This window comes from Ciona intestinalis, unplaced genomic scaffold (assembly GCF_000224145.3).
Source record: "Ciona intestinalis unplaced genomic scaffold, KH HT001181.1, whole genome shotgun sequence".
NCBI lineage: Eukaryota > Metazoa > Chordata > Ascidiacea > Phlebobranchia > Cionidae > Ciona > Ciona intestinalis.
The window spans coordinates 278-10,103 of NW_004191502.1; the positions used below are offsets into that span (position 1 = coordinate 278).

Consider the following 9,826-nt stretch of genomic DNA (forward strand, 5'->3'; position numbering starts at 1 on the left):
GTGGTTGCAGATATTTTCCTAAATATAGGTCAAAATTAAAAAGGGTTGCATTTATATTATACGTCTTATTAATACCATTCTAACGGTGTCTAAAAATTATTTCTACCTCCAATATTTACGAAGTTATGACCAAAAATGGGATTTCTATTCCGCGTGGTTGCGGATATTTTTTTAAATATAGGTCAAAATTAAAAAGGGTTGCATTTATATTATACGACTCATTAATACCATTCTAACGGTGCTTCAAAATTATTCTACCTTTAATACTATCCGAGTTATGACCAAAAATGTGATATGCAAAAAAGAGTTAAATTTGCTCCGAATTAAAGCCGTGTTATACAACCAAGCCAATAGGGGTTGGTGGCTGATGTGCATTGTTTGTTTCAAGGTATATTACATAATCCTAAATCATATTATTAGCAAGGTTCCGCTCGTTAATGTGAAATGGTTGCAAGCGCCACACGTAATATGTAAACACGTCATACCATAATCACGTGATTCCTCTTTTCTGTATTGGTGGTATTACCAGTATTTAGGCCAAATTTAGCCAATTACCCAACACCCATACTTATACGTTTAAATTAATGTCCTCCCAGTGCTTACCAGCATTGCGGCGAAGGTCTTGTGGGATAAAATATACATTATAGGGGAAGACGGGACCCTTTGGCATTTAATATCCCAATATCCTAATCGTGTTTTAAACAATTGACAATGGTATGTGGGAGTCGTTAGGATACGGTTTTATGATTCTTTGAATGTTCTTTGTTTACGGGACGAGAAAATATAAATTTAATGGGACGAGAAAATATAATAAAAATGTGTCCCATCTTTTCCTATACCAGTATATATTGATTTATCTATTCGTAACAAAGCAACGGCACTACTCGCTTACGAGTTAACACGTATGCAACTTTGTGAATAATTGTTTTTTTTTGTATGGCTGACTATTTAGACAACCTGGTAGTCACTAATGGGCTGGAGCAATTCCCGCTAAGTGTCTTGCAAGAGAATTAACGAATTGTGAACAGTTTTGGGTTCATATTAAATAAAATAATTGGGTACAATCCCCTAAAAATATAACAAAATATAGTACACGACGGTTAGAAGAGACAGTTTAAAACCAATGTTAATTTTGATTAATAAGTGAATTTATTATTAGGACTAGCCTATACACGTAAAAAGTACGAAATAATATACTGTATGCTTTGAAATGTCATAAATTATCCTCTACAAGTGCTGCAAGTGACTGAGTTTCGAATACATTTTCCAACTATTATCGTGTTATTATAGTAGGATGAGGGAAGATGGTATATTTCAATTTGGTGTCCCATCTTTCCCCAGATTGTAGTTTTCTAGGTTTTTATTGCCAAACTTTGAAAGGTTTGCTTTTATTTCAATATTTTTTATATCTCATGGGTGATTCAAACATTATACTGGCATAATAACAACATAATATTTGAAAAAAATCGAAATTCAGTCATTTTCACAAATAATTCATGAGAAGTGGCTTGTCCGAAGAATAGTGTAGCAATACCCAATTTGTAGCAAAAACGTAAACTTTATTAACTCGAAACAATGATACACGACACAATAGAAGATGTTATGTCACACCTGTTACATATTTCTTCGAAGTGTCTTCAATTAATAAAGTTATGATAGTACAAATCCATGGCATCACCCAAACTTTGTCATACATTTTGAGTTAGGAAATGTTGGTTGGGCAATATGTGACTAAGCGTCCCATCGTACCCCACCGTAATATGCGGATTATGCATGTATTGTGGCGGAGAATAATGTGTTTTCATAAACTTGAAATTTCGGCGATACCTCTGTATTTAAATGTCGTCAAACATAGTTATATTATTTTTGAATTCCTTGTTATTGAGACGAATCATCTAACACGAACCCTTACCAATTTCGACCTATAGTAGGGTTGGGAAAGATGGGATACCTTTTCATTCTAGAAGTAGAATAATTTTTTAGGCACCGTTAGAAAGGTATTAATGAGACGTATAGTATAAATGCAACCCTTTTTAATTTTGACCTATATTTAAAAAAATATCCGCAACCACGCGGAATAGAAATCACATTTTTAGTCATAACTTCGTAAATATTGGAGGTAGAATTAATTTTTAGGCACCGTTAGAATGGTATTATTAAGACGAAAAATATAAATGCAACACTTTTTAATTTTGACCTATATTTAAAAAAATATCCGCAACCACGCGCAACAACGCGCAACCACGCGCAACCACGCGCAACCCGCACATTTTAAAGGGACCCGACAGCGACCTTGAGCCTCTACTTTTAAAACAAACTAGTTTATCAGCCTTCCTTTAGTCGATTCAATATTGTCCGATACAATTGGACAGAGCATATCAATTAAAGGTCCTATAATCTTAGAGGCTTCAAGAACAAAAAACCTTTTGTATTAATTGAAACAAATAAATTAAATTCTCGATGTTTCTCAGGTATACTTACGCGCGGATAGGATAAAGTAAAGGTGCTGGTGAGAAATCCTCCCCCCTTGCCTATAGAAAAAACGAGAGACTAAAAAAAAAGAAAATCATTAGACCGTCACGGTAATTTCCCATAAAAATGATATATTAATAAATATAAATAATATAAAAATTACCCCTATTAAATGACTAAAATATCACCGGTCCCTTTAATTAGTGCATGTTCGCTATGTCAATAATATTCAGTTCAGTATGTCCGCCATGTCTGCTATGTCCGCTGTGTCCGCTATGTCCGCTATGTAGTACACTATGTCCACCATGTAAGTGACCCAAATGTCACAAATTACCCGCTTCTGGGTCTTGTTTTATTAAATTGGCTTTATTTAAGAATTCGTAGGAAATTAATGCTTACTGTTGTAAACACAACCAAAAATGGCCATTGAATAATCCACAGTTAAATATTCCATCTCTACGGTGCTGAGTATAGTAAGTGCCAACTTTATTTCACCAAAGATAACTACAGTATTCTTTGATTTTACGATGTAAACTGTTCTTAGCAATTGCCGGTAGAAACTGGTAGAAACCAAAAGGCCGAGGTTGAGGAATTGGCTGATTTTTCTAAAATTCTAATATAATGTACGTGTTTGTGACGCTATTGGGCAACCTGTGTATGTTGCTGGAGGCAAATAACGTAGATATTTAATTGGGCTGGAGGACCTGAGATCTAATTTTAACCTATAAGCAATATACCAGTGCTGCTGCTGGAGGACTGGAGATAGGTAATTTTAACTTATAAACAATATGTATGCTGTTGGAGGATTGCATTGTTTTTATACGTATTGTTTATACGTTCAAATTACATCTTCAGTCCTTCACCCAGCCAGAGCCATAGAAATACCGAGTAGTCCAACCCATTGTTACGTAAAACACAAATTGAACGGCAATTTGGTTCCAAAATAACACAGTAGGTATAGGGAAAATGCATGTTTTTCGGTAAATTAGAGAAAAACTTAAGTCTAAAAACAAATTTAAAGGTTGAAAAGTGTAAAAAACAAGTGTTATTTGTTTTCTGTATCAAAAAAAGTCAAAAATGGAATTAGAAGCGGTTGATTTGTGACATTTGAGTCATTTAATGGGGGTAAATTTATATGTTTTTTCAAAAAAATGTTTGGTAATGTAAATAGAAGCTGTTTTACGCCTTTCCACAAAAGGAAATCGCAAATAAAACTCAACAAGTTCGTTTAAATTCATTGCGAAAGTCACCGCTTTTGCTCTATTTTGAACACACAAAGACGGCAGTTGGACTACTCGGTGTTTTTACGACTCTGCACCCAGCAGCATATACCTATTGTTTATAAGTTAAAATTACATCTCCAGTCCCTCAACCTCGGCCATTTAGTTTCTACTGTAGAAACTAAACGGCTGATGTTAGAATTTTGACAGAATTTTAGTTCCAGACAGTCTTTCCGCTATTTAAAGTACACGAGGAAAGTAATCGTTAATTAATCGCTAATCATGTGGTTTTAAATCTGAAAATTTGGTCCAAAAATTATAAATATATAGTACAATGGGGGAAGATAGGACACTTAAGCACATATTGCCAAATATTTCCAAAATCAAAATAGATGATGGTTTTTGGTTAATACCACGAATATCATTACTTTATTAATTGACAACAATTTAATAAGATATATAATAAAACACACGAGGAGTTACTTAGCGATCCGCACAACAGGTGAAATTTTACAAATTTGAAAACACACAGTATAAGATTGGACAGTTTAAAATCATTGTTAATTTTGATTATTAAGTGTATTTATAAATAGGAATATACGTAAATAACACGATATAATACTGTATGCTTTGAAAAATAAGTCTAAACATTCTTTTTCTTGCCCTACTGCTATAGTTTTTAACATGTTACCTATACATTATATTATTGCATAACAATTGGTATTGTTTGTATGACAATGGATAATGTTCGAACATAAATTAAAAAAATATTGTATCCAACAAGTGTATATGAATTGTAATAACAGAAAATTGATAATAACTATTGATAAAGTTTTTATTTTTTGATACACATTGGGTTTTACTACTCTGTTTTTGGTACAAGCCGGTTCTCATAAATTATCACCAAGTGCAAATGACCAAATTTCGAATATATTTTCAAAATATTATCTTTTTATTATATCAGTATCTTAGTTGAATATCCCCTGAGGTTTAAATTACTAAATTAAAAGCAAAATTTTAAAAGTTTGGCAATGAAAACATGCAAAACTACAATGTGTGGGAAGATAGGACTCTAAATTGAAATATATTTACATGAGGAGTATTCTGCAACTTGTAGTTAACCTACCGAATTTAACAGGCTGTGCTAGTTTCTGCCATGTAAACTTCATATATATAACGTTAAACCGATATTTTTGTTGTTTTTATCTCAATTTAAAGTCATATAGACCCCTGCCTATTTTCTTCATGCTTATATCTCAGTGTTTTTTTACAAAACTAAAACTAGTTTTATGAGACATAATCGGACTGTACGAAAAAATTAAGGTTGTTTTATAAAGCTATGAAACTAGTTTAATCGTTTGCACACGCAAACTAAAGAAATTCTTCGGCTTTACTATGATTTAGCGAGCATTAAAAAATAGCACCTTACCATAGTACAGTGTACTATGACCTTACTATTTCGCATTTTTTTACCTGTTTAAAGTATACTGTTTCTATTTCACATAATTTTTTAATATTTAAAAACGGTAATCAGCTTTGACGGGCGTTTTATCATAGATACCTTGTAAGGTATCTATGGTTTTATAAAGTCGTGATAATACTTTCGAATAATTCCGTAACCTTATTTTCCCAATAATCATTAAATGGGGGCCCGTAAAAAGAAAACTAAAAAAAGGTCTCGTCTGAAAAAGTGTCCCATCTTCCCCCGACCTACTATATATTGCGATTTGATTTCAATCAAGAGATTAAAGAAAACTGCTAGAATTGAGAATTAGGATAAATGCGGAAAAATCGCCCTATCAACAACAACAAGAGATCATAGATCTAATGAATGAGCACGGCTTAAATTAATTAGCATAATATAGTAAGGTGGGGGAAGAGGGGACACCTTTAATACAAAATATACAAACAGCCTGATCGTGTTTTAAACAATTAACAATAGTCTGTGGAAGTCGTGAGAATACGGTTTTATAATTCATTGAATGTTCTTTGTTTACTACCAAATGGAAAGAGAAGACTAAATAAAAAGGTGGCCCATCTTCCCCCACTCTACCATATTAATTAACCATTTTACTACAACGGTCGACTTGGCTCGATCAAAAACAGATTAGAAGTAACCAACAAAACGGGTTCTAGTAATTAGTAACTGTGGAGCAGTAGGCAGAATGCATTCATACATGCTTTATAATTTATAACTAATGAAACTTATGATGTATATGTCGTATGAGGATTGGGTAATTGGTAAAGAATATGTGTAAATACGCTTTGTACGACTTCTGTACCATGTATTGACTTGAAAACTTTCACCGGTTAACATTGTCGTCGCTTAAAAACGTTTGTTTTTATGAATTTGGACAAACCGTATTCACGCAGTAATTAGGAAGTGTTAGAAGTTAATAATAATCATATAATATTTAGTTAAATAAAGTTTCAGTTACGATAAATGATAATAAGGTATAAGAGTAGTGTTTTGATGCGCCCCCACTTAAATGGAAATAGTTTGATTCAGGCGTGAATCGTTGTGAGGATTCTATCCCAGGCATGTAATATAATAAGCGCTGTCTCGAGAAATCTGGCAACTGGATCTAGTGGCCTAACGATTATGGCGCGCGCTATCGTAGCCTAATGTCCCGGGTTCGATCCTCGCCTGCTCGCCTGCCGTATCAGCTATTTTGGATTTAATAAGGGATATAGGGACTAATACTATATACACTTATTATTTAGGTTTGCACACTAACGTAAACAAAGCCAAAAGTTACCGATTACTATGTTACCAACGGGTTCTCGATGTATTGCAGTTGACTTGACTCGCAAGCGTTATAATCATTAATTACTCATTGATTTGACGATTTTATGCGCTATGGTATATGAGAATAAGCTTAGTTGGAATTAATGTATCGAATCACGGCTTACTACTAGAGATACTACAGTTTACCATGGTCTACAAGTGCGCTGCATGTTTAAATTGGTCTTGTTATCAGTCCTGTCCGAAGAATCCTTCGTATTTTGGCTCCTGGACAAACGGACGTGACGGCAAAGTTGGTTATATACGGCAGACTCGCAGCTTGGTCCACACGGTGGAATTTACGAGAATGATTATGAGGCTCACTTGGTAAAGCATGGAAAGCGAAAAACCCTTAAAACTGAATCTAGTTACAACTATTCCGTTAAAGCCAGTTTGCTTAAACCATGTATTCTGGTAACCCCAACTTTTGTAGTTTTCTGTACTTTTCAATACATGCTTTGGTGGACAGTGGTCAATCCAAAAACAAGATTCTCTTCAAATCCACTTGATTCGGCCATTTTTATATAAATGATGATTAGGTGAATGATTTAACGTTATTTGCTGGTTGGTTGGACACTTATATGGTTTGCCAAATCAAACATCCAATGCCTTTTGAGGATAACCCTGCCCTCACAAGCAGCATTGGTTTAAGAGTTTCTAAAATGAAAGCTTTATTTCTTTCTTGTTTAATTCCGTTTTGGTGCTGTAAACTTTGTTTACGCCTTTATTATCTTTACAAGTCTTTACTTATATAATTATTATGCTGTTTGGTCGCTTCTAACGCTGCATGTAGCTATACTTGTGTAAATAATTGACCTCATTGCTAAATTCGTATGTTTTTCAATGCGTTTTTCCCATTACTGCTACCTTTTTAAAGGGCCTAAACACACCCCACGTCACTTTTATTTTTTATGGTAAATTCATAAAGCGACCGATTTATTGATTCCAAAAATACTTTGCTTATTAAAATTGGTCCAGTATAGGCGGAGATATTCGTCCTCAAACAGTGATCTCTAGCGCTATCTTTTTTTTACTACGAGCTCCGTGATTGTGACGTAGGAACGTACAAGTCACGTGACTGATTCATTCGTAAAGGCGAAACCTGCGTTTTTTTGTGCTTTTTTGCGTTTTTTTTTTGTTCTCTCGTTTTTCGCTGAAAACACTGCCTCTCGCCTTTTGAATGGGAGCGGCCACGCTTCAACAATTTTGTGACGTGATTTGTCACGTGGGTAGTACACTTCTCAAATTTTTCGCCACGCAACTTTCAAATCAGTTTTTTGAATTTCACGGTGTTTGAGCTGGAATATCTTTGGTTATACAGAACCGATTAAAACAAGTAAGGTGTCGTTGGAATTAGAAAAACACACTCTATCGATTAAAGCGAAGTACATTTGGGGTGTGTTTAGGCCCTTTAAGCAAAAACATGACGTAACAATTGAAAATAAAGGTGTTTGTGACGTACAATAGGCCTTCTAATTTCAAACGTAAAATGTGAATTATCAGGCCGTATCTCTAGTAGGCCGTGATATAATACACTCGATTAATCAATGTTAGTTCTAAATATATAATATGATTTGATTTTAATCAATAGATTAAAGAATAAATGAAATAATGAAACTTATGAGGATTGAGTGATTGAGTGATTGGTAAAGAATATGTGTATAAATACGCTTTGTACAACTCCTGTACCATGTGTTGACTTGTAAACTAACACTAGTTAACATTTTGTCGTCTCTTAAAAACGTTTGATTTCGTGAATTTGGATAAACCGTAATCACGCAGTAATTAGGTAATGTTAGAAGTTAATATTATTCATATGATGTTTAAATAAAAAAATGTTTCAATTAAAATAAATGATAATACGTGATAAGAGTAGTGCATTTGAAGCGTCCCCACTTAAATGATAATAGTTTGATTCAGTCGTGAATCGTGTGGATTTCAACACGTGTCGTCCCAAAAACTGCCAGACAGTGTTTCCGCTATATAAAGTGCATGAGAAAATTAATCGTTAATTGATCGTCAATCATGCGGTTTTAAATTTGAAAATTTAGTCTAAGAATTATAAATATATATTATAATTTGATTCAAATCAAGAGATTAAAGAAAAATGCTAGAATTAAGAATTGAGATAAGTGCGGAAAATAGTCTCGTAAAAAACAACAACAACAACAACTGTTTGACGAAAAAGGATCTATATGACCACTACCGTGCTCAACAACAAAGCCAAGACAAGAACAACTGTTCGACGAAAAAGGATCTATATAGTCACTTACGTGCCCAACAGCAATGCAATATTAGGATTGATAAGAGACTTAGCACTAGCGTTACAAAATAAAATTTCGCCTTCGTAAAAAATATTTCTTCTACCGCTTCTAATTCTCATATTCGACCTTTTTTGACACAGAAAACAAATAGCACATGTTTTTATACATTTTTTAACTTTTAAATTTGTTTTTAGGCCTAAGTTTTTTTGTAATTTACCGAAAAACATACATTTTCCCTATACCTACTGTGTTATTTTAGACCCAAATTGCCGTTCAATTTGTGTTTTACGTAACAATGGGTTGGACTACTCGGTATTTCCAAAGTTAGTATAGACCAAGTTGGGAAACGGCGCTCGTGTCCGCCATTACGGAGCCCACAGAGCGTGAATCGCCTGTACAAATGCATGATCGGCATGTGTTCATTTAGTTCTTGTAAGCGATACAAAGCTAGAAAACACGTATAGCGGTTGTTTTAACATATAAAATATAATTTCTAATGTAAATCCTGTTATATAATATTAAATCTAGGAATTAATGTGGAGTAAATTAGTATTTTGACTGGTTTTCGGCGTAATGTGTGGTTTAACAGGGTACTTTACGTTGGCGATTAAGACTAGCAGCAATCAGCTTTGTTTACATAATAATATATGATCATACTTACAAACCTACAGAGCCATTCTTTACTACATTTATAATCCAACATGAGTGGACATGCAGCTCCCAACTGCTTAAGTACTAGCAGATAAGGTGTTCGCGTTTTCCGATTTCATAAAGACCCGGAACGCACAAAAGGTAGCTTACTAATTCAAGCAGAGGACCAAAAATAGTAACTCAGTATTGTTTTCCTCAATGTCACTTCGATATTAGGCAAATTTTACAAAGATACCTTAAGTTTCGTTGCCGGGTATACGTGTTGAGTTTGTGAACCAAAAAGTAAAATCACGGCAATTTACATGCAAAACTGCAGCTAGATACACCAGTTTATGGTAATGTTATGCGTTTTTGTTTGTATTTTTATATTTCAAACACGTTCTTTTATGTTTATGGTTAGTAAACTCGATATTTTCTGTTTTTTTACACTTGAA

At 33.9% G+C, this 9,826-nt stretch overlaps 1 long non-coding RNA gene across 1 annotated transcript; it reads left to right on the top strand.

The window, feature by feature from the left end:
* Positions 1-761: 761 nt before the first annotated feature.
* LOC113475705 lies at positions 762-2,422 on the top strand. The gene is made up of 2 exons (XR_003397470.1): positions 762-1,020; positions 1,108-2,422. It is a non-coding gene; the product is annotated as an uncharacterized LOC113475705 (long non-coding RNA).
* The last annotated feature ends 7,404 nt before the right edge of the window (positions 2,423-9,826 follow it).